The sequence below is a fragment of the Dendrobates tinctorius genome, unplaced genomic scaffold (genome assembly GCF_039654945.1).
Source record: "Dendrobates tinctorius isolate UK_male_01 unplaced genomic scaffold, ASM3965494v1 ptg000135l, whole genome shotgun sequence".
NCBI classification, from domain to species: domain Eukaryota; kingdom Metazoa; phylum Chordata; class Amphibia; order Anura; family Dendrobatidae; genus Dendrobates; species Dendrobates tinctorius.
In genome coordinates, this window is record NW_027361803.1 from 8,674,417 (window position 1) to 8,699,003 (window position 24,587).

The 24,587-nt window shown below is 44.2% G+C and overlaps 1 long non-coding RNA gene across 1 annotated transcript; it reads right to left on the bottom strand.

The window, feature by feature from the left end:
* Window positions 1-9,712: 9,712 nt before the first annotated feature.
* Window positions 9,713-19,796, bottom strand: LOC141048381 (uncharacterized). Its single transcript, XR_012220041.1, has 2 exons — window positions 19,628-19,796; window positions 9,713-10,981 (listed from the first exon to the last, which is right to left on the bottom strand). It is a non-coding gene; the product is annotated as an uncharacterized lncRNA (long non-coding RNA).
* Between the last annotated feature and the right edge of the window lie 4,791 nt (window positions 19,797-24,587).

Sequence of the window (24,587 nt, forward strand, 5' to 3'; positions counted from 1 at the left end):
GATCGCTCACCATTATCAGCTCCGCACTGATCGCTCACCATAAGGCTGTGTGCACATGCTGCGGATTGTGGTGCGGATTCATCCGCGCGGATTTTGTAAAATCCGCAGGTGAAACCGCAGGTCAAAATACCTGCGGGTTTACCTGCGGATTGCTCTGCGGTTTTTCATCTCCTCAATGGAGGAGATGGCAAACCGCAGCAGAATCCGCAGAAAGAATTGACATGTCAATTCTTTCTGCGAATTGAAAACCGCAGATAATCCGTGCGGAAAATTCCGCACCGTCTGCACAGCGGTTTTTGATTCCCATAGGGAATCATGGTACTGTACAACGCAGCAAAAACTGCTGTGGGTCCGCAGCGGCCAAAACCGCTGCGGAACCGCAGCAAAATCCGCAGCGTGTGCACACAGCCTTATAAGCTCCGCACTGATCGCTCACCATTATCAGCTCCGCACTGATCGCTCACCATTATCAGCTCCGCACTGATCGCTCACCATTATCAGCTCCGCACTGATCGCTCACCATTATCAGCTCCGCACTGATCGCTCACCATTATCAGCTCCGCACTGATCGCTCGCCATTATCAGCTCCGCACTGATCGCTCGCCATTATCAGCTCCGCACTGATCGCTCACCATTATCAGCTCCGCACTGATCGCTCACCATTATCAGCTCCGCACTGATCGCTCACCATTATCAGCTCCGCACTGATCGCTCGCCATTATCAGCTCCGCACTGATCGCTCGCCATTATCAGCTCCGCACTGATCGCTCACCATTATCAGCTCCGCACTGATCGCTCACCATTATCAGCTCCGCACTGATCGCTCGCCATTATCAGCTCCGCACTGATCGCTCGCCATTATCAGCTCCGCACTGATCGCTTGCCATTATCAGCTCCGCACTGATCGCTCACCATTATCAGCTCCGCACTGATCGCTCACCATTATCAGCTCCGCACTGATCGCTTGCCATTATCAGCTCCGCACTGATCGCTCATCAGGGAAATAACGTCGTGAGCATCATGTGATCCCAGAGGGAAAAGGAGGATCAGGGTTGAGTTATTATACGGAGAATGTGAGTTTAATACAAACAGAAAAACTGAGCAGCACATCCCAACTAGATTGAACAGGAGCCAGCTAACACAACAATTAAGAAAATACAAAGCTACACTCTGGATTGTGGATAATGGTAAATCTAGAAAATTGGAACTGCATTACGGCCATAAAAAATAGGTAAGTGCTATATTATGTATATATGGAATTTTGGAAAATATATACATAATATAGCACTTATCTATTTTCTATGGCAGTAATGCGGTTCCAATTTTCTAGATTTACCATTCTAAACAATCCAGAGTGCAGCTTTGTATTTTCTCATTAGGGATGAGTTTAATACAGATACTAGTGGTGCGACTGTATATCACTAGTGCAACAATAATAATGACTCCTGTATTGTAGTGACCCGATGCACAAACACCGAGAGATCCGGCTCTGACGCCTCCTGCAGATCAGCGTGGACGAGCGCTGTGACTGCGCTGACATGGACCCAGTGATCGTCAAGACTAATCTGCAGGTGGCTTCAGAGCTGGGTTTCTCGGCGCTGACACATCGGATCACTACCAGACAGGCGCCATCTTTATTGCTGTACTGGGATCTATACAGCTGGACCACGAGACTCAGCAGTAAAATCGTCCTGACAGGTTCCCTTTAGGAGCAGCTGATCATTTGCCAGAAGTGGAGAGAGCGATAGTAACAAGGATCTATTAAGAAAAATGTTTGTGGATCAGAATATGCTAATTTTATGCTAATGACAGGGCTCCTGATGAATGTGAGGCAATCAGCCCCGAGACATTATATAACACCACGAAATATCATCCACAATAACAGAAATCAGAAGGAAACAATCCCCGGATTTTCTGCTCTAGGACTTTTGTTTGTTTGTTTTTTTCTATAAAAATGGGAATAATTATAAATGAATCTTACAGTATTTCCTGATCTCATCATCCAATCTATAAATAAAGGACATTTACACCGATGTCACAGTCGTCTTTTTCTGTTACTTTTATTGTGGAATATAATACAATGTTTCCCATGTTATTATAATTACAAAAAGCTACAAACTCCGGAATATTAGAAAAGTGCAATTCATTCTACTGGGGACAAGAAACTTACTGGGGACAAGAAACTTACTGGGGAGTTTATCTCCAGAAATATAACACCTTCCGGGCAGTCGCGTTACTTTTTACATAACATTATTCTTCCGTCCGTCCGGTCGTATCAGGACTTTTACGGGAGTTGTAGTTTTGGATTTCATTTTTCCTTCGCTTAGTGTGGGATAAAGATGAGCCGGGAACTTGTTCTGCAGATCTGTGGGATTGTGGCGATAATGACGGGTTTTTTCTCTCCAGATTTTATTGGGTTTAATAAACTGTTGTCATTTTCTGCCCCCATTACTGTTATGTTCTAATTACTACTGTACATTTCTGGGGGAAGTTGTAGTGAAGGAACAAGCAGCAATTCTAAGTTTCATTTTTTTTTTTCCTTTACAGAGATTAACGTGTGGGGGAATTGACTTTATAATGAACTAGCTGAAGAGCCCGGCGCTGCCCGGGCATAGTAACTAACTGGTTAGCTATAGCAAATTATAATTATCCTCCATCCCATAGTCCCGTGCCCATATACCCATCATACATCTCCTCCATCCCATAGTCCAGTGCCCATATACCCATCACACATCCTCCATCCCATAGTCAACCATTATGACATAATGAGCGGCGGGGCATGCAACCTATGATGACATCAGCGTCGCCATGGCAACCATTATGACATCATAATGAGGGGCAGGGCTTGATACACACTTTTTCCCCATTATGTAGATAGGGGCAAAATTGTTTGGTGAATTGGAACGCGCGGGGTTTAAATTTCACCTCACCACATAGCTTAGGACACTCTCGGGGTCCAGACGTGTGACTGTGCCAAATTTTGTGGCTGTAGCTGCGACGGTGCGGATGCCAATCCCGGACATACACACACACACACATACATACATACACACACTTGAGCTTTATATATTAGTTCAGGGGTCCCCAACCACCGGTCCGCGGCCCAGCACCGGGCCGTTGCGGAGCCATATATATAAGGGAGAGAGAGTGGGAACGGAGCCATATACAGGGGAGGGAGAGTGGGAGCGGAGCCGTATATACAGGGGAGGGAGAGAGGGAGCGGAGCCATATATAAGGGAGGGAGAGTGGGAGCGGAGCCGTATATACAGGGGAGGGAGAGTGGGAGCGGAGCCGTATATACAGGGGAGGGAGAGTGGGAGCGGAGCCGTATATACAGGGGAGGGAGAGTGGGAGCGGAGCCGTATATACAAGGGAGGGAGAGTGGGAGCGGAGCCATATATACAAGGGAGGGAGAGTGGGAGCGGAGCCATATATACAAGGGAGGGAGAGTGGGAGCGGAGCCATATATATATGAGGGAGAGTGGGAGCGGAGCCATATATACAGGGGAGGGAGAGTGGGAGCGGAGCCGTATATACAGGGGAGGGAGAGTGGGAGCGGAGCCGTATATACAGGGGAGGGAGAGTGGGAGCGGAGCCATATATACAGGGGAGGGAGAGAGGGAGCGGAGCCATATATAAGGGAGGGAGATTGGGAGCGGAGCCGTATATACAGGGGAGGGAGAGTGGGAGCGGAGCCGTATATACAGGGGAGGGAGAGTGGGAGCGGAGCCGTATATACAGGGGAGTGAGAGTGGGAGCGGAGCCGTATATACAGGGGAGGGAGAGTGGGAGCGGAGCCGTATATACAGGGGAGTGAGAGTGGGAGCGGAGCCGTATATACAAGGGAGGGAGAGTGGGAGCGGAGCCATATATACAAGGGAGGGAGAGTGGGAGCGGAGCCATATATATATATAAGGGAGGGAGAGTGGGAGCGGAGCCATATATACAGGGGAGGGAGAGTGGGAGCGGAGCCGTATTTACAGGGGAGGGAGAGTGGGAGCGGAGCCGTATATACAGGGGAGGGAGAGTGGGAGCGGAGCCATATATACAGGGGAGGGAGAGTGGGAGGAGAGCCATATATACAAGGGAGGGAGAGTGGGAGCAGAGCCATATATACAGGGGAGGGAGAGTGGGAGCGGAGCCCTATATACAAGGGAGGGAGAGTGGGAAGAGAGCCATATATACAAGGGAGGGAGTGGGAGCAGAGCCATATATACAGGTGAGGGAGAGTGGGAGCAGAGCCATATATACAAGGGAGAGTGGAAGCGGAGCCATATATGAAAGGGAGGGAGAGTGGGAGCGGAGCCATATATACAAGGGAGAGTGGAAGCAGAGCCATATATGAAAGGGAGGGAGAGTGGGAGCGGAGCCATATATAAGGGAGGGAGAGTGGGAGTGGAGCCGTATATACAGGGGAGGGAGAGTGGGAGCGGAGCCATATATAAGGGAGGGAGAGTGGGAGCGGAGCCGTATATACAGGGGAGGGAGAGTGGGAGCGGAGCCGTATATACAGGGGAGGGAGAGTGGGAGCGGAGCCGTATATACAGGGGAGGGAGAGTGGGAGCGGAGCCGTATATACAAGGGAGGGAGAGTGGGAGCGGAGCCATATATACAGGGGAGGGAGAGTGGGAGCGGAGCCATATATACAAGGGAGGGAGAGTGGGAGCGGAGCCATATATACAAGGGAGGGAGAGTGGGAGCGGAGCCGTATATACAGGGGAGGGAGAGTGGGAGCGGAGCCGTATTTACAGGGGAGGGAGAGTGGGAGCAGAGCCGTATATACAGGGGAGGGAGAGTGGGAGCGGAGCCATATATACAAGGGAGGGAGAGTGGGAGGAGAGCCATATATACAAGGGAGGGAGAGTGGGAGCAGAGCCATATATACAGGGGAGGGAGAGTGGGAGGAGAGCCATATATAAGGGAGAGAGAGTGGGAGCGGAGCCATATATACAAGGGAGAGTGGAAGCGGAGCCATATATGAAAGGGAGGGAGAGTGGGAGGGGAGCCATGTATACAGGATGGGACAGGGGAGCCATGTATACAGGATGGGACAGTGGGAGCGGAGCCATGTATACAAGGATGGGACAGGGGAGCCATGCATACAAGAAGGAGGAGCCACACATACATTTTCTGATGATTAGAAAATAATCAGCATGTACAGAACTCCAGTACAATCTTAAGTGCTCAATGCTCCATTTCCTTGTAGGTTCCAATCATCATTAGCAGTGACGGTCATCAGTAGAAGTAGCCCAGTGCTCCCACTGAAACAGAGAAACAAGCCCTGTGCTCCCACTCATTCAAAACCTATGGTGAGTTGAGTCACATTATAAATGTTATAATTAAATGATAAGTATGCACTGCTAAACAACCGCGTCCATAGCCCCGCCCCCTTATGACCAAAGCCCCGCCCATGTCACACCTCCATCCCTGCCCTGCCATGGCAGAATGGTCTTGCTTGAAGCCGGTCCCTGGTGCAAAAAAGGTTGGGGACCACTGTATTAGATGATCAGACTTTTACGAACGAAATATTACTGAGTATGCATATTTTTCTTTTTTTTTTTAAACAAATATTTATGTTCAGTTTGGAAATGGGTGGGGGTGATATAAACTTAGTTTTTATTTAATATATGAAAAAAATACATTGAAATCCAATTTAAGGTCCATGTTTTTTTGTCTTTACACAGTATTTCTTCCATGTTTTGGGGAGGCCGGTAAACTAAAAACTGCTGTATTGTTCACTGCGCTCGCCATGTAGGTTCAGTAATTGGACAATTTTTGTAACCGGGGTCATTACTAATGTGGCAATATCAATTATGTGGGGCTTTTTTTAAAAAAAATTCTATAATTAAATGGGAAAATGTGAGTTTTTGTTTTCCATTTTGTTAACTTATTATCAGGGATATGAACTTCTATCTCCTTGATCACCCCTAATATCCTGCACTGCATCCCTCTAACCACTTACAGGGGAGGTCCAGTAATGTACAACCGCTTTCTATCTATTATTGTTCCCCACAATAATAATGTACTGTATACTTACTGCCTATGAGGTCAGCGCTGTTTTTGTGGCATTGTAATGGCAAGTGACTGCTGCAGCCAATCACTAGTCGCTGAGCGACTGCAGCGGCCATGTGACATTATGTCAACAAGTAATCACAGCTCTGAAAACATAGGAGAGGCGCCGGTACGGGAGGTAAATGTGTGTTTTTAATTTTATGTAGGGGCACACTAGAACTTAAGAGGTTATCCAGCATTGGACAACCCCTGACTTATGGAGACAACAGCCCATGCTACAGTAGTGACCGGTATACGATTACTGGGATGTGAGCATAGTGTTTGGGGAGTATTTCACTTTCTTCCAGCCTTAATCAGGGATTTCCCAGAATACAAGACCGGTCACGTTACAATATGGAGACTCCATACAGCCTGCACACAGACTTCTCCAGGTGATGAATATATCTGAGCTGAATTATTAGCACTGGAGAAGAATTATAGGATACCAGACCCACCGCGACACCAGGCCCCTCCGACAGCGATGGCATCAGAGGTCCGAGGAGAAGAAACATTTCTCGGATTTCCCCTTCAGTAATATGGTTGGGAATTACTGAGTTATGGATGAAGTAGATCCACAGACGATCAGCATCGTTCACACACATTGTATATGATTTCTACGATATTAGATTTTTAATGGTACCAGCAGTTCAAACCACTGCCAGGATGATCAGGATTGGCCGATTTTTGAGAAATGATGTCCAATTTGCCTTTTTTTCCTGTTTTTGTTTTGTGTTGTTCCAATACACACACAGGAAATAAACGTGTATAAAAAAACCCAAAATATTTGTATTTGCAATCATTCTGGGAGAAGTACGTCATTTTTTGTAACAATTTCAAGGGTGCCAGTGTAAGGAGGAAGACCGAGCTGCGGGTACCTGTGCTGCGCCGGGTACGGAACTGTTGAGGCTGCGTCCCGTTTCCCAGGGGAAGGAACAGGGGACAGGACAGGCACCATGACCCAGGAAGAGGGGGCGTCTTTAGTCGGCTTCCCCAGCCGTCAGCGTACGAGCAGCAAGGTGGGCAGCGCGCTCCGCATCCGAACCGCCGGCGCTGCAACGGACTGCAGCAGACACTCCCAGTGACCGAGAGGCAGGAGGAGAGGCTAAGAGAAAGCGCGCACGATGGCAGACAGTTTTGGCGGGGACAAGCAGCGCGCGGGAGGCTGAGCAGTGTACTCTGTCCTTAGAGCACTGGCACTGCGAAGGACTGTTCCCATTGGCTCCCGCTGCTAGCAGCGAGGCTCCCAGAAAGCGAGGCGCTGTGTGCCCAGTGACAGCCGGAGAGCAAGGCTCCGTGACTGTGAGTACAGCGCACGTGCGAAGGCGAGAAAGCCAGTCCACACTGCATCCCGCAACCTGCTTTCACCAACACTTTCGGCCATGACTATATTAGGACTGATTGAATAGCTTCAGATAAGCGCTTACCGAATAGCTGCCTCAGTAACTTGCAGCGCTCCCGATAATCAGCTGTTCGGTGCCACATCTGCATGTGTCGCGGCTGTGTGACCGTCACAACACATGCACGGTGAGCCCAACCCTACTATATATGCAAACTAAAGACCTGTGAGGAGCACATAGAGAGTGAGACAACGGCACTTTAAGGCTTTGTTCACACTAGGCTTTTTTTATGCTTTTCTAATGCAAATTTTCAGCTGCGTTTCACAGTACCTGCAAAGTCTAAGGCTATGTGCACACGTTGCGGATTTTGATGTGGATCCACAGCATTTTTGGACGCGCGGAATTGCATCAAATCCGCAGTGCAGTGCACAGCCAATGTAATTCAATGTTAAATTAAGAATTGCTGTGCACATGCTGCAGAAGAATCTGCGCAAATTTGCAGCGGTGTTTTTTCCGCATTATGCCAAATATTCTCTCTCCTCCAAAAGCACAATTCATTCCCAGTACCACCTAACAAACCCGCACAGCAAAAACGCAGGACAATCCGCAAGACATCCGCATGAAATCCGCAAGCGTTCTGCCCTGCGTTTTCTGCCAAGAGATGCGGATTCTCTGCAGAAAATTCCGCCAGCTAATCTGCAACGTGTGCACATACTAGAATAGTTGTCAGACATCTCATGCGCACACCTTGTTATTATTTGTCCTCAGTATTTTGTGCTTTGCTTGTTTGTTTGTTTTTTAACACAACAGAGTATTTCACTTCTATCAGTGTTTTTTCAGTGTTTTTCACCCATTAAAAGTAATGGGTGGTGAAAGAAATGCTGGAAAAACGCAGGTGTCAGGTTTTGTTGTGTTAGAAAAATTATTCTATTTATTAAATTAAAGGGGTTGCCCGGACTCAGGGTACAAGTCTATAATCACTTTATGTGAGTGCACACTCAAGATTTCTCACATTGGGCGTCATGTGAGCTGCAAGGATTCTCTGGTGTCGGCAGCGGCGGGCACATGACTATGTGTTATTTGAAAACTGCAGTCCACATTACGACTAGACTGTTTCTGGCCTCGCTCTATACACTGACATTGGGTGAGGCTTCTAGTCGGCATGCGACCACTGCTCCTGGGACCAGAGAGCCCTCATAGTGCACAGTGTGAGCGATGGGAGGATTCACAAGTCTGCAGTCACATAGAGTGACCTCCAGCTTGTAGCCTGAGGCCTGACAATCCCTTTAACCCCACACAGTACTAGCTCGGCACACCCATCGCGTGGCATCACGCTGAGCACCGTGGCGATCGGGTGCGGGTGTCAGCTGTATGTGAAAGCTGACACCCCGCAGCAACGCCCACGATTGGTGCTAGCACCGACAGCAGGCATTTAACCCATCTGAGGCCGCTGTCAGTAGTGACAGCGGCATAGAGGAGCATCCCCTCATTCATTACGCGCTTCCATCAAGATAACACGATCTGATCGCGTTGTCCTGATGGTCTCCATGGAGACACTCCGCCCCAAGATGGCTGCGGGGTCCTTCTGGGTCCTGCAGGGAAGGTGGCTTCCCAGTGCCTGCAGGGAGCAGGATCTGAAACGCCTCCTTCCCTGCCTGTCAGTAGCTGCTCCAATGTTCTGTAGTGCAGATGCATTGCAGAACAGCGATCTGATATAATACAGTAATGTCCCAGGATGGGACAATGCAAAAAAAAACAGTAAAAAAAAAAAAAAAAAAAATTAAAAATGTGTAAAAATATTTTTTTTTAATCCAAAAATAAAGAAAAAAAATCAAATATTTTTTCCAATAAATACATTTATATCAATAAAGAAATAAACAATAAAACTATACATATTTGGTATCGCCGCGTCCGTAACGACCCGCTCTATAAAACTGTCCCACCAGTTAACCCCTTCAGTAAACACCGTAAAAAAACGAGGTAAAAAACAATGCTATATCATCATGCTGCCGAACAAAAATTGCAATAAAACGTAATCAAAAAGACAAATGTGAATAAAAATGGTACCGCTGAAAACTTCATCTTGCCCCGCAAAAAAAAAACAAGCTGTCATACAGCTCCATCAGCAGAAAAATAAAAAAGTTATAGCTTTCAGAATAAAACAGAGCAAAAATAATTATTTTTTCTATAAAATAGTTTTTATTGTGTAAAAGCGGCTAAACATAAAAAACTATATAAATTGGGTATCGCTGTAATCGTATTTACCCAAAGAATAAAGCTTCCTTACCAATTTTACCACACTCAAACAACGAAAGAAACCGAAGAAATGTCCAATTATTAAAGTTTATTAAATTAGTATCAAATATAATGTAAAATGATGTAAAAAATGAGGGGAGGCCAATGCCATGGATGAGGCACAACCAGGGACAATAGTAAGCACTTATGCTATATATATAAAAATAATATCGCACACTACAAGGTAAGACACAATAAATAAGATGCTAGTGCCAATATAACATTAATGTGCAAACAGCAAAATAGAAACAATTCATGATGTTATATAAAGTGCAGATATATATAAATCTGTACAGCAAAAAATATGGCTACAAATAAGGTGCAGTGCTATAAAATAAAGAAGTGAATCTAATCCATCAAAGTAAATGTACAAAAAGAACTCAAGAGGCAAAACAAAGTGTTTAAATGTGCAAGCAAGGTGCTATACCTCTTATGCTGCTGTAGTCCCCGGGATGTGCCAGCCCCGACACGCGTTTCGGCGTACCTTCGTCAGGGGGTGGCGTCATCCAGGCTTGAGGGGGTATAAAAAGCGCAAAGCAACCAATGGGAGCGGAGTAGGTATAACGCGACGCACACCGGCATCATACGTTACCAGGCAACCCCACGCCGCCGGCCCACGTGTCTCCCCAATCGTCGCAATCAGATGTTGCGGCGAAGAGGGACGCAGGTACAGCGGGCGGGACTCCTAGAACCCGATACCGGCGCGCGTACAACCTAGCCCGCTGTCATTGGGCAGAATAGAACACGTGGTGTACAATTCCTGAGGGCTCTCTCTCATTGGATATATCAGATCACGTGGTACAAAGGTCCTGAGAGCACACTATCATAGAACGAAGAAAGTCACGTGGTACAAAGGTCCTATTAAGTAAATAAAAAGGAAAAATTGAATAAAAATGTACAAATAAATAAAAATATAAATAAATAATTGCAGAGAATAAATGCATCATAAAAATAAAATAAATAATGAAAGAAAACAAAGAAAAATATAAAATCAAGGAAAAAAGGGGGAATTCATCCATATACAATAACGCACGTTCAAAATCAATATATAGATCAGATTTATATAAATTAAATTAAGAAAAAATAATAAAGAAAAAATAAAGAAAAATAATATTATTAAAGTCCATTCTTGATCAAAACTATTCATATATTGATAAGTCAGGCGCTCATTCTTTTTCCTTTTCTTTTCATAGAGGCATTCACAGGAGGAAACAGCAGTGACATCAATCAACTCCAAGACTCCACAACAGGAAGCGGACAGGAAAGCTGAGATAAGTTACTGATGAAAGGAGAATAAACTGAAATGAATAGTAAAGAATATATAATAAATGCAAAATAATTATAATTTAATTAATACATAAAATAAATATAAAATAGAAATAGGACCTATGTATGGCAATAAACAATTAAACTGCAACAACCATGTATAATAAAGAATTAATTAATTCATATACAAAATTGCCCAATAACAATAATATAAATATTATATTCAATATACACTCACTGGCCACTTTATTAGGTACACCTGTCCAACTGTGTGTTAAGACTTAATTTCTAATCAGCCAATCACATGGCGGCAACTCAGTGCATTTAGGCATGTAGACATGGTCAAGACAATCTCCTGCAGTTCAAACCGAGCATCAGTATGGGGAAGAAAGGTGATTTGAGTGCCTTTGAACGTGGCAAGATTGTTGGTGCCAGAAGGGCTGGTCTGAGTATTTCAGAAACTGCTGATCTACTGGGATTTTCACGCACAACCATCTCTAGGGTTTACAGAGAATGGTCCGAAAAAGAAAAAAAATCCAGTGAGCGGCAGTTCTGTGGCCGGAAATGTCATGTTGATGCCAGAGGTCAGAGGAGAATGGGCAGACTGGTTCGAGCTGATAGAAAGGCAACAGTGACTCAAATTGCCACCCGTTACAACCAAGGTAGGCAGAAGAGCATCTCTGAACGCACAGTGCGTCGAACTTTGAGGCAGATGGGCTACAGCAGCAGAAGACCACACTGGGTACCACTCCTCTCAGCTAAGAACAGGCATCTGATGGCTACTTTCAGCAGGATAATGCGCCATGTCATAAAGCTCGAATCATCTCAGATTGGTTTCTTGAACATGACAATGAGTTCACTGTACTCAAATGGCCTCCTCAGTCACCAGATCTCAATCCAATAGAGCATCTTTGGGATGTGGTGGAACGGGAGATTCGCATCAGGGATGTGCAGCCGACAAATCTGCGCCAACTGTGTGATGCCATCATGTCAATATGGTCCAAAATCTCTGAGGAATGCTTCCAGCACCTTGTTGAATCTCTGCCACGAAGAATTGAGGCAGTTCTGAAGGCAAAAGGGGGTCCAACCCCTTACTAGCATGGTGTACCTAATAAAGTGGCCAGTGAGTGTATAAAAGATAAAATAAACTAAAATAAAACAAATATAAAATAAAAAAATATAAAAACAGCTGGATGACTAGGTGGTCATAAAAAAGGGACAAAGCTGATGTTCTCATTTAGGCCTTGGGGGAATACTGTTTTGAGTGTCCATATCCATCTCGTCTCCATTTGTGCTCATTTCTGACTGATTTTACCTCCACGTATAGAAAGTGGAATTGTATCGATCCCTCTTACACCAAATTTACTCGAGTCACAATTATGAAATTGTTTATAATGCCTCGGAATTGTTTTTAGGGCAGAAATATCACTTTCAGTTTTTGCTCCATTAATTCCAATTACACGCTCCCTTACTCTTACTTTTAGTTGTCTTGTAGTAAGACCAACATAAATCTTTGAGCAAGGGCATGTAGCATAATAAATTACTGCCTTGGTGTCACAATTAATATGATGTTTAATGGAATAATTTTTTGAACCAGAAGAATCAGTAAAAGTGTCAGTCCTGTCAACATTTTGGCAGGCGACACAATGGCCACATGGAAATGAACCATTCTTCTGAGGAATCTGAGTCAAAAAAGAGGACGTATGTTCATTTTGATAGTGACTCCTTACCAAAGTATCCCGCAAATTTCTAGAGCGACGAAAAGTAAAAGTAGGTTGCTCTGTTAAATATTTAGATACATCAGAGGTCATTCGCGCAATGCAAAAAAAAAACCCAGAAAATCCACAGACTCCTCACAAACAGTATATAGTGTATGACCCCCAGCCCATCACACCCAGGGCTGGCATTTGGACCTGGCAGATGCCTGGGGCCCCCACCTACAAAGGGGGCCCCCTGCATCTGCAGCCCATTTATGAAGTGCCCAGAGGGTGTACAGCAGTGAATAATGCTGTGCATTGCTCTGAAGTCTTGGAGTGTCTCTCGCAAAGCCCCTTGAGCCCCCCTGTCTCTTTCTCCCTGCAGTCAGGTTAAAAGTTGAGAGTGAGAGGGAGGGGCCATTACAGCACAGTGAGTGCAGGAAGATGCCTGCAGCTCTGTATGTCTCCTCCTGAGTCATGGCTGCTCCTAGCACTGACCTGAGAATGGATATGCCTAAGTGAAGCTGCAGAACCTGGTAAGAGCAGCAGTAACAGGTCAGAGAGCAGTGATTTCCTCACTGTCGTCCGGAGCTCTGTGCTGATCGCTGCAGGATCAGGATTCACAGCCACACACCGCAGCGATCAGCATCAGCTCTGACCACAGTCACTAATCCCTGCTTGTAACGTGGCAGGGCGACCTCCTGTCACTGCTGTCTGGATGACACAAGACAGGGATATTGTCTGCTGAATCAGGGGATTTATGACATAGAAATAAATGAATTCCCATGTGAAATAATAAGGGTAAACCATACACATACTGTATATAGTACTAGTACAGGTGTGCATAGGAATCAGCGTTTTTGGTGCATTTTTTTTTTTGCAGCCAAAGCCTCTCTCTTGGCAGTAAAAACACTGCTTTCAAAACGCCTATTTTTTAGGGTATGTGCAGACGATCCAGAAATGGCAGCACTTTGGACGCAGCGGACATGTGCTCCGTCTAAAGTACTGCCATCTTTCGCAGGCGATTCCGCGTGTGTTCATCCCATCCACTGTGCTGTGACATCTGGCCGCTGCGGGTTGGACGCTGTGGATGTGCGCAGCATCCAGAGGTTACTGATTGCGGACACAGACCCTTAGAGCTTTTGCTGTTTGTTTTCTTTACAATATGCATTTTGTCTACAGTACATGTTTAATAAAGTTCGTTTTATTAGCCAAAAACGCAGCAAAAAAAACAACGTTGCGACATTTACAGCTTTTCTAAAACTTTTTAATTGCTTTCTACGGGTGAAAAAAATTGCTGAAAGAAGCGACGCTGCGGATTTAAAAACGCTGCAGCTGTGAAATTCGGTCAGGAGAAAATCTCCTGCATGCGCTTGTTTTATTTCTGACTGAATTTCTGAACTGTAGCGCTTTTTAAACCTGCAGCGTCACTTCTTTCAGTGTGTTTTCACCCGTAGAAAGCAATGAAAGAATACAAAAAAGAAAGCTGCAGATATTGCAACGGCATTTTTCGCTGCAATTTTTTAGGTGGTTTTGGTGAATTAAACTATTAAGTGTCATTCACACGTTCAGCATGTTCAGTATTTGGTCAGTATTTCCCATCAGGATTTGTAATGCAGAAGCAGCAGTGGAACAATCAGAGGAAAAGTAACATAGAAACACGTCACCACTTCTGGATTTCTCACCCTCCTGGTTTTGACTTGCACATACTGATGTGAAATACTGACCGAATACTCAACGTGTGAACGTGGCCTTAAACATACTGTAGACAAAGCAAACATCCTCACTTTAAAAAAAGCTGAAAAAAGTGTAAAGAACACCAGAAACAAGGTGAGAAACAGGTGAACGCAACATTTTTACTGCCAATAGAACAGGTTTTGGCTACTGAAAAAAATGCATGTGAACATAGCCATAGCGTTTCAGAGTAAGACTATCTGTGGTGTTACATAGGACTGCAGGTGACATCTACTACATTATCTGTTCTCAGAGAGTTATTACTGCTATCTCTGGTGTTACGTAGGATGAGGTCACAGTCATGTGACTGGTCACGTGAGCCGGGAGGGCTTCTGTTCTGGAGTGTGCTATGCATAGAGGGAATTGTATATGGTGATCGGTACACAGTCCCTTCTGAAATGACAGGTGGGCATGGCGACTGATTTGCGGTGTGGGAAAACTACAATCCCGCAGGTGGGAGTATCAAAATCGGGACTGTCCCGCTGGATCCAGGACTGCTGGGAGCCCTGCTGTGTTATCTGCAGTGTTAAAAAAAAAAAATTAAGAGGGGATTGGGGGACAACTCTTTGTCTTGGGGCCCCCAATCTTTTCTGACCCTAGCAACGCCCCTGTGTAATGCTAATAGTGGCAGACCCGTTGGCCGATATAAGGCCCCCAAATATGGGGGCCACAGTGCCAGCACCCTCTGCCAACTGTATCCGCATCCTGCTCATGTAATGTAACCTAAATGTATGATATTACAATGTTAGCATTTGGGGCCCCACTTTAAACTTTTGCCTAGGGCCCCACTTTGTCTAAAACCGGCACTGATCACACCACAGCCCCTCAGAGGACACACATAACATTCATTTCCAGAGTAAGGTGTAGCAGACCCCCAGCCCCTCAGTGTCAAGTGTAGTAGACCCCCAGCCCCTCAGTGTCAGGTGTAGCAGACCCCCAGCCCCTCAGTGTCAGGTGTAGTAGACCCCCAGCCCCTCAGTGTCAGGTGTAGTAGACCCCCAGCCCCTCAGTGTAAAGTGTAGTAGACCCCCAGCCCCTCAGTGTCAGGTGTAGTAGACCCCCAGCCCCTCAGTGTCAGGTGTAGTAGACCCCCAGCCCCTCAGTGTCAGGTGTAGTAGACCCCCAGCCCCTCAGTGTCAGGTGTAGTAGACCCCCAGCCCCTCAGTGTAAAGTGTAGTAGACCCCCAGCCCCTCAGTGTAAGGTGTAGTAGACCCCCAGCCCACCCTGACACGGGTCACCTGTCACCACACAGTAACACACGACCTCCCCTCACTGTACACAGACTATTAGCTGCCATCTGCATCTCACCATCGTGTCTCCGGCCAGGAGCTGCTGTGTGCGGCAGGAGGGAAGCCCTGAAGGCAGCACAGAAAGACGAGGAGGGAGGCGGCACTGACACTGCAGGGAAGCAGTCCTGACTGCAGGGAAGGAGCCGGGAATCCTCCTCACCAGGCGCCGCCTGACAGGACAACAAGCGGCAGGAGTTATAGGTGCAGCGCCGCTAAAGCAGCGGGCGGCCGGGTGGCCCTAAAGAGCCGCTGGGGGACCTGGGGGCATCTACCCCCTGCCCAGCCCTCCCCTAGGTGCAAGAGAGATAGAGCCTCCTCCATGTTATCTGAGGTAACAGAGAGATACCGCCTCCTCCATGTTACCTGAGGTAAGAGAGATAGAGCCTCCTCCATGTTACCTGAGGTAAGAGAGATAGAGCCTCCTCCATGTTATCTGAGGTAACAGAGAGATAGAGCCTCCTCCATGTCACCTGAGGTAACAGAGAGATAGAGCCTCCTCCATGTTATCTGAGGTAACAGAGAGATACCGCCTCCTCCATGTTACCTGAGGTAAGAGAGATAGAGCCTCCTCCATGTTACCTGAGGTAAGAGAGATAGAGCCTCCTCCATGTTATCTGAGGTAACAGAGAGATAGAGCCTCCTCCATGTTATCTGAGGTAACTGAGAGATAGAGCCTCCTCCATGTTATCTGAGGTAAGTTATTGATGAATTTGTCTGTGACTGAGCCACATGCACATATAAAAAGTTTGGGATGTGAAATCTGGCTGACAGATTCCCTTTATGGCTATGTCCACAGCATTTCCGCAACTCCCGCCGCGGGTAAAACGCATGTGGAAATCGCATGCGTTTTCCCGCTAAACACAAGCGTTTTGCAAGCGTATTTAGGTTGCAGAATGCTTGCGCTTTCCAAGCGATTTCAAGCATCGCTTGGAAAACTGATTGACAGGTTGGTCACACACAAGCATAGTGCTAGACAAGTGTGACCATCTTTTTACTATTGATGGCTGCCTATGCCGCATCAATAGTAAAGATAGGATGTTAAAAATAATTTAAAAAAAATAAAAAATGGTTGTTCTCACCTTCTGACAGCCTCCGATCTCCTCGGCGGCGCTCCCGGCATCCTCTGGTCCCAGTGATGCTTTATGCGAAGGACCTTTGTGACGTCATCTCAGGCCATTCGCACAAAGCATCACTGGGACCGGAAGATGCCGGCAGCGTGGTGAGAGGTGGGAAGGACTCTAGGGGTCATCAGAGGCTGAGTATATTCCTATTTTTTATTTTAATTCTATTTTTTACATGATTATGGTACCCAGGGCATGGAGGACAGTCTCCTCTCCGCCAGACCCTGGGTACCATCCGCACATGGAGCACTCACTTTACACATGGAGGGCATAGCCACATGCATAAAGTGAGCGTTTCAATGCAATCCTTTGTGAGCGGAATCACCGCGATTCCGCCAAAGAATGAACATGCTGCGGATTTTACCGCTATGCGATTCTGCAGCGGTAAAATCTGCATAATTAGCACAGCAATGCGGAATCCCATAGGATTGCATGGGATGCGTTTTTGTAGCGTTTTCGCAGCAGAAAAATGCCGCTAAAAACGTTAAAAAAAGCAACGTGTGCACATAGCCTAAAAGTCTCCACCTTGTGATGACAACACTTCCTGATGAAAACACCTGTCTGTGTTGCTATCATCAGAGGAAATTACCGTTTGACTTGGATCTTTATGGGTTTTATACATTTATGAATTTTGGTGGCAATTTATCTCATATACCTTTCGTTTCTTTATCAGTGTGCACCATGTTATAGTCTGCTGCCCTCTTGTGGCCATTATATACACTACACTTCTATGTCGCTCAGCCATTGTTATTGATACTGCTGACTGCTGTAATTTTTACTATAGGTTTGTTTTTATATACTGTATATATATTTTACACAGTCAGCCCAGTGCATTTTTTATATATATCTAATTAGATTACATTGATTACCGCATGACATTACATTTTGCAGCTTTATATTATATGGAGCCTCCTCCATGTTATCTGAGGTAAGTGAGAGCTATGAAGCCTCCTCCATGTTACCTAAGGTAACAGAGAGATAGAGCCTCCTCCCTCCATGTTATCTGAGGTAATTGAGAGCGATGGAGCCAACTCCATGTTATCTGAGGTAACATAGAACTAGAGCCTCCTCCATGTTATCTGAGGTAACAGAGAGAGATAGCGCCTCCTCCATGTTATCTGAGGTAAGTGAGAGCTATGAAGCCTCCATGTTACCTGAGGTAACTGAGAGCGATGGAGCCTCCTCCATGTTACCTGAGGTGAGAGCGATGGAGCCTCCTCCATATTACCTGAGGTAACATAGATCTAGAGCCTCCTCCATGTTATCTGAGGTAACATAGATCTAGAGCCTCCTCCATGTTATCTGAGGTAACAGAGTTACTTTTGTGATTTGCTACTTTGCCCCCTCTTCTGCGACAACATTGGCACCTGCATATATATTTTTGTGTGAATACTGTCTACTGCATTGATAAGCCGACTTGTGTATAAGATCTCAATTTTGGGCTTACTTGGCATGTGCACTACCATTTTAATGGGTCTCTCCTTATGTGCTTTATTATCCTTGCGCACCTTTTAGGTATGCTATATACCATGTTAATTATCATACCATTTGTGTCACGCAACCCGCGCATGCTCTGTACTAACTTGCCGGCTGATATACTTTTCACAGACCGCATCAACTCTCTGCTCCGTTTTACTGCGCTTGCGCACTTCTTTGTATGACAACCGCTTTGTTTATAGCGATAACCTCGCTGTAGGTAAATGGCACATGCGCTGTATATTGTTGCTGGATGTGTCAGCTTGCTACAGGGCGCCTGCGCACTAACCTCTCTGAACGTCTTCGTTATTACTTCCGGCAACACTACTGGAATCTTCCGCAGCTGACAACGATCTCTTGTGTTAGGTAGGTCTGTTTAAACTTAGGAATATGCTTGAGTGGTTGTACTTGCCCCTGATGAAGCCACCATGTGTGGAGACACGTGTTGGGTTCCCATGCCCCTTGGACCTTTGGCACTTTTGATTGACATTTTGATATCCTCACTGGTCGTACCTAATAGGCGCCGCAGTAACCCTTTCTCACCTGGATGGTATGTCTAGTTAGGATGGTACTTCGTTTAGCAGGTGCCTACTAGGACACTGCTTGCTATCCACTTATATTTTCCACATGTCTTTTTCAAGCATCTTTGACATTGTGTGATAGTTCTTGTTTGATAGCATCCAGCTGCCATTGTGGTTGTTTTTTCCCTCCCGTTTATTATTTTTGCCCCTTTTATTGTTCAGGGTGACTTGTCATTGGGCGGGTTTTTTTTGCTTGGCACTAGTTATAGTATATTTATTTAGGGTGTTTTATAGTGTGACCTTGGTCATATTCAGTCAGCAATGGTCATTTAATTACATGATATTTTTCAATCTTGTTCTTCTTGCCATTTATCCTCAGGTGCCAAAAACTTGCCATTTATATGTGTGCTACTATTTGCACTTAGGTCTGTGGGGCGGTACCCCTCCCTTCTTTCTCATCGGGCATTATGTTTTTAAATGTTGTTTGCTCTGCATATTTCAATAAAATTTGTATTTTTTGTACCGTACACACATATTTTCTGGTGATCGCCGTTGCAGCATGCTCTTTTCTCTTGTATTATTATTAGTGGTTTCACATGCTTCTGGCAGATCTTGTGTACTTGATAAACATTTGGTGATGGTGCCCTCCACTCTGTTCTTTTCTCTGGATGTAGCCACGCAGATGCACAGCGCAAGGGTTAAACAATTATTCACTTTTTCAACACATACAGTTAAAGGGCTGAGGGTTAAACAGGATAACAGTACTTCAAATTAACAGTCTATCAGTTTCACTTATCGTGACTCGGGTGTGCGTTTCTCTCTCAGAGTTAGATGGCTACCTGGCTGCCGGCTGCGGCCGGTGCTGAGTCTTCCGGCTTCCCCACCCGCAACAAACGGTCCTTCTTCTGGCAGCAGTGGGTGGTCATCAGTTTTGCCCACTGAGCCCCTAGTCCATTCAGCTGCCCAGCAGTCAGGAGTCTCGCACAACAACCTCCTGCTCGGCGTGCTCTGCAGTCAGGAGTCCCGCACAACAATCTCCCGCTCGGTGTACTCTGCCCTGCGCGCCTGGCGACACTCCCCAGTCCTTCCTGCACTTGTCTTTCACTGCTGCACGGCCTAGCGCTACCTGCAGCGCAATTCCGGTCCGCACTCTTGCCTTCCTCTGGTGGGAACTCTCTCTTCCCGCGCAAACTCCCTTATCCTCTCCGGACTCATCACGCCCCCTCTATGCAGGTCATGGGTCTCCTCCGTCCTCAATTTCATTCCCCCTGCAACAGGAGGCTCAGCCCCAGCAGTTCCGGACCTGATGCCCTGTCAGCAGGAAGGTTGGGCGGGTGAGCACTGATAAATAGGATGTGACGATTGTTTTGCGATGTCTGTAAACATTCATTCTATGAAAATTGATGATCTTGTTCAGTAATCGCCATAAAAAAAGAAAAGAATGGAATATCCGGATTTGGCTTTTTCAGCTATTTTGTGTTTCCCTCTCAAAAAATGAAATTAAAATACAATCAAAATTTTTTATATACCCAACAGAGTACAAGTAAAGTCCAGCTCGGCACTGAAACATGCAATCCCTTGTACAGCATCATCTGCTAAATATAACAAAAAAGTTACCGGTCTAAGAAAATGGTGACACAAACCAAACTTTTTTTTATTTTGCAGAATTCAAAATTTCTTTAAAATCTCTTAAAAAAATAAAAAGTATAAGTTTGGTATCACTGTAATCATACTAAAGAAGACCCCCCCCAAATACAATGATAGTATTGCAATATATTCACTGTTTACCACACATTCCTCAGTACATTATACGGGAAAATGAATGGAGTCCTTCAAAATTACAAATAGTCCCACACAAAAAAACAACAACGTCCCTGATGCAGCCATGTCAGAGGAGAAATAATAATGTTATGGCTCCTGGAAAAATGGGAAGAAAAAAAGAGAAAACTTGCCCAGACATGAAGACGTTAAGTGATATGAAGGGGTATTCCCATCTCCAGGATCCGATCCCAATATGTAGAAAGTGTAATAATAATAATATTAGCAAATACGTCCAATTAGAAGAGTGAATGCAATATACTAAAGGAACAGAAAAGCGCAATAGGGTCTTATCCGGGTTAATATCAAAAAAGTAAAAGAAATTCACTCACCTATTTGCAGGGAAGATCAAGCACATAGGATTCCTAGTCAGCTGCTTCACGTCCAAAGGTCAAACCGAGTGACCGCCAATACATCAATTCTTATGGAAATAATTTATGGACTTCCAGTTCAGGTGTATGTATGTATGTGTGTATGTACTTGACAAAATACAGGATCCCAATTATGGTGAAAGATTAATCATTTATTCCCAACGCGTTTCGAAGTAAGGGCTACTTCTTCCTCAGGGGATGACAGACATGAACAGATAGCGTTGCCTCAAGACTATATACACTCCATATTTGAAAATTGGCACCAATAGCCACATGTTCTTTTGCAAAAAGTCAAAGTTCAAACACATAGAATAACATGAAATAACATGATCAATAATCATTATTTAATAAAATCACAATATCTCTTTATTATATTATAGATAAAACTTTGAAAGAAGAAGAAAAAGAAAAAATATAAAAAATATAAAAATATCAACGAAAAAAAGAACTCGCAACAAAAGAGAGGAAAAAAAACAAAGGGCCAACCACTTAGACCACTATACCAGACCAGGAATACACCTGAACTGGAAGGAAAGGGATGAATAAATGTGCGGAACAAAATATATGTGGGAAAATTATAAAAATCTGTTTTATATGAATAAAAATGCCAGTTCAAAAAACAATCTATGTATGCACATTTTAATAAAAATCTTTTTTTTTTATATATATATATCCAAAGAATTTTTTTTATTATCTATACACAATAAAAAAAACCTTTCTTGAAACGCAGTGTGTGTGTTAATTGCTGTCAAAATTACAAGCGTTGTCTTCATGAACTCTCATTACTACTTCACTTATTTCAGTATTACTGAAGTATTCCTTTAAGAAGTTTTTTAAAAACCATCATTTTTGTTTTTAATAATTTTTTAGTTTGTATTTATACCATTTACAATGAATTATTTTTAATTTTTCAGGTCCTAATTGTAATTTCCCATATGCGACTTTTTTACAATGTGCATTCTATTGTATGTACTATTGAATGTGATGTCATCATTACAACCAATTATCTTCATGTTTTTATTTGTACATACATGTATATAACATATTGGATTAATATTTCCCTTTCCGTTGATGGTGAACGATGTTTTTTCTATAGAGGGAAAAATTCTGTTCCTTTTCCTTTTGGATGCGGTTTTTATAATGTTTTTACAATATTTTTTACAACATATTTTTTAGTTTAATCATGTGTAAAATATTTGAGGTAGACACATTGATTTCATGTGGATCTATAGTTTCCTCTTTTCTCAATTCACGGAGCGGTGTTTTCCTGCACGGGGAGCGATCCTGGTTTCATTGGGAGCTCTGACCTCTTTGGAGGTCGGATCCTTATTTTGGAGGCCACTGGTTATTTTGACAATTTGGGCTAGTGAATTAGTAATGAGAGTTCATGAAGACAACGCTTGTAATTTTGACAGCAATTAACACACACATTGCGTTTCAAGAAAGTTTTTTTTATTGTGTATATATATAATAAAAAAAAAATTTTTTTTTTCAATTTTCTTTGGATATATATATATATATATATATATATAAAAGATTTTTATTAAAATGTGCATACATAGATTGTTTTTTGAACTGGCATTTTTATTCATATAAAACAGATTTTTATAATAATTTTCCCACATATATTTTGTTCCGCACATTTATTCATCCCTTTCCTTCCAGTTCAGGTGTATTCCTGGTCTGGTATACTGGTCTAAGTGGTTGGCCCTTTGTTTTTTTCCCGAGTTCTTTTTTCGTTGATATTTTTATATTTTTTCTTTTTCTTTCAAAGTTTTATCTATAATATAATAAAGAGATATTGTGATTTTATTAAATAATGATTATTGATCATGTTATTCTATGTGTTTTAACTTTGACTTTTTGCAAAAGAACATATGACTATTGGCGCCAATTTTCAAATATGGAGTGTATATAGTGTTGAGACAACGCTATCTGTTCATGTCTGTCATCCCCTGAGGAAGAAGTAGCCCTTACTTCGAAACGCGTTGGGAATAAATGATTATTCTTTCACCATAATTGGGATCCTGTATTTTGTCAAGCAGCGCATGGAAGTCCATAAATTATTTCCATAAGAATCAATTAGAAATGTGAATACACGAGTCTGAGACCGAATAGTCGCAGATAAAGAAGAGATCTATGGGAATTGGAAATATTATAATATTCCACCAATAAAACCGTATTGCAAATCAGGAAACGTGAGAGAGAAGCGCAGAGCGTATGTGTGACTGATGGGAGTAATATCACACAGGGATGTGTGTGACCATGAGGAATAAATATTCCGTGTACAGATAAACAGCAGCGCATTCCGTTATTCCCCGATATCTATAGGAATATGGAGAACGGGAAATCTCACATAAGTTTTTATATCACAAGTCACAACTCCTGTGTTATTAGATGATAAATCTAATTCCGTGTCTATAGACGCCATCCTCTATTTATATCCGTATAAACATAAGAGCTCAATGTGCTGCGAGGAATAGGAGCGTCCGATATACACAGAGAAGAGATATAGAACTGGCAGGAAAGATGGAGGCGAGTATATATTGTATATAGTGCACACAGTGATCCCCGTGCTGTACCGGAGGTATCCATGGTTGCGACCACTAACAACTGTCACTCTATGGTCGTATCCCTGGATACCTACACTTTTGCACTGCTCTGCACATGCAGTAAGCGACATAGCCAATCAGAAGATCTATACTACACTGTTAATTGGAGATATTTGCTATTATTACTATTATACCTTCTACATATTGGGATCAGATCTTGGAGATGGGAATACCCCTATAACAGCCAGGATGGATGTGATCTCCAGTCTTGGCCGTTATTGCATGGTGACAGTAATTAATAACCTAAGCAGGTCCTATAAGTCTATGGGAGTAGCAAGAAATATTTCATAAATATCAAAGACAACAATAGTACTCCCATGAAAAATTACCAATAATACAGGTATTGACTAAAAATATGTAATTTTATTAAACATGTATGTAAATAAAGTATAAATACAGAATAAAAAAGATCTACTGCAAAAACTGTTAAAGACACTGGTAAGCACATATGTATGTAAATAATATAGTAGAGTAATCAATGAATAGTCCATGGAACATGAGACAAGATGTGTTTCCATATGGGGCAATTATTATTTCTCCTGACGGTCCTCTCTCCTTATTACATCACTGTGCTTATATCTGGATTGTGTCCTCTCATATACTGAGAAAGGGATTAATAATTAGTTATTCCTATACATGTATTCGTTCTGCCTCATTCCCCATGAGTTTCTTGTTTAATGCAAAGCAATGGGCGATGAAGAAGGAGGTTTCTGAAGCCGCACCTGGAGTAGTCGCCATTGCCCCCATAGGCAGTGGCGGATCTTAATAGGGGCGGATGGGGCGGTCGCCCCGGGCCCAAGGTTTTTTGGGGGCCCAGGGGCAGGGGCGGGCTGGGCCGGGTGTCAGAGAGGCAAATGCCCCCCGGGCCACTCCCCCAGCACCTGTACAGTGCCGGTCGTGCCCTGTGCTGTGGCGCCGCCGGCAGCAGACAGCCGCCCGCGTCACATTCTATGAGGCCGGGGCCGGGAGCTGTGCACGGCCGTCACCTTGACGGCTGC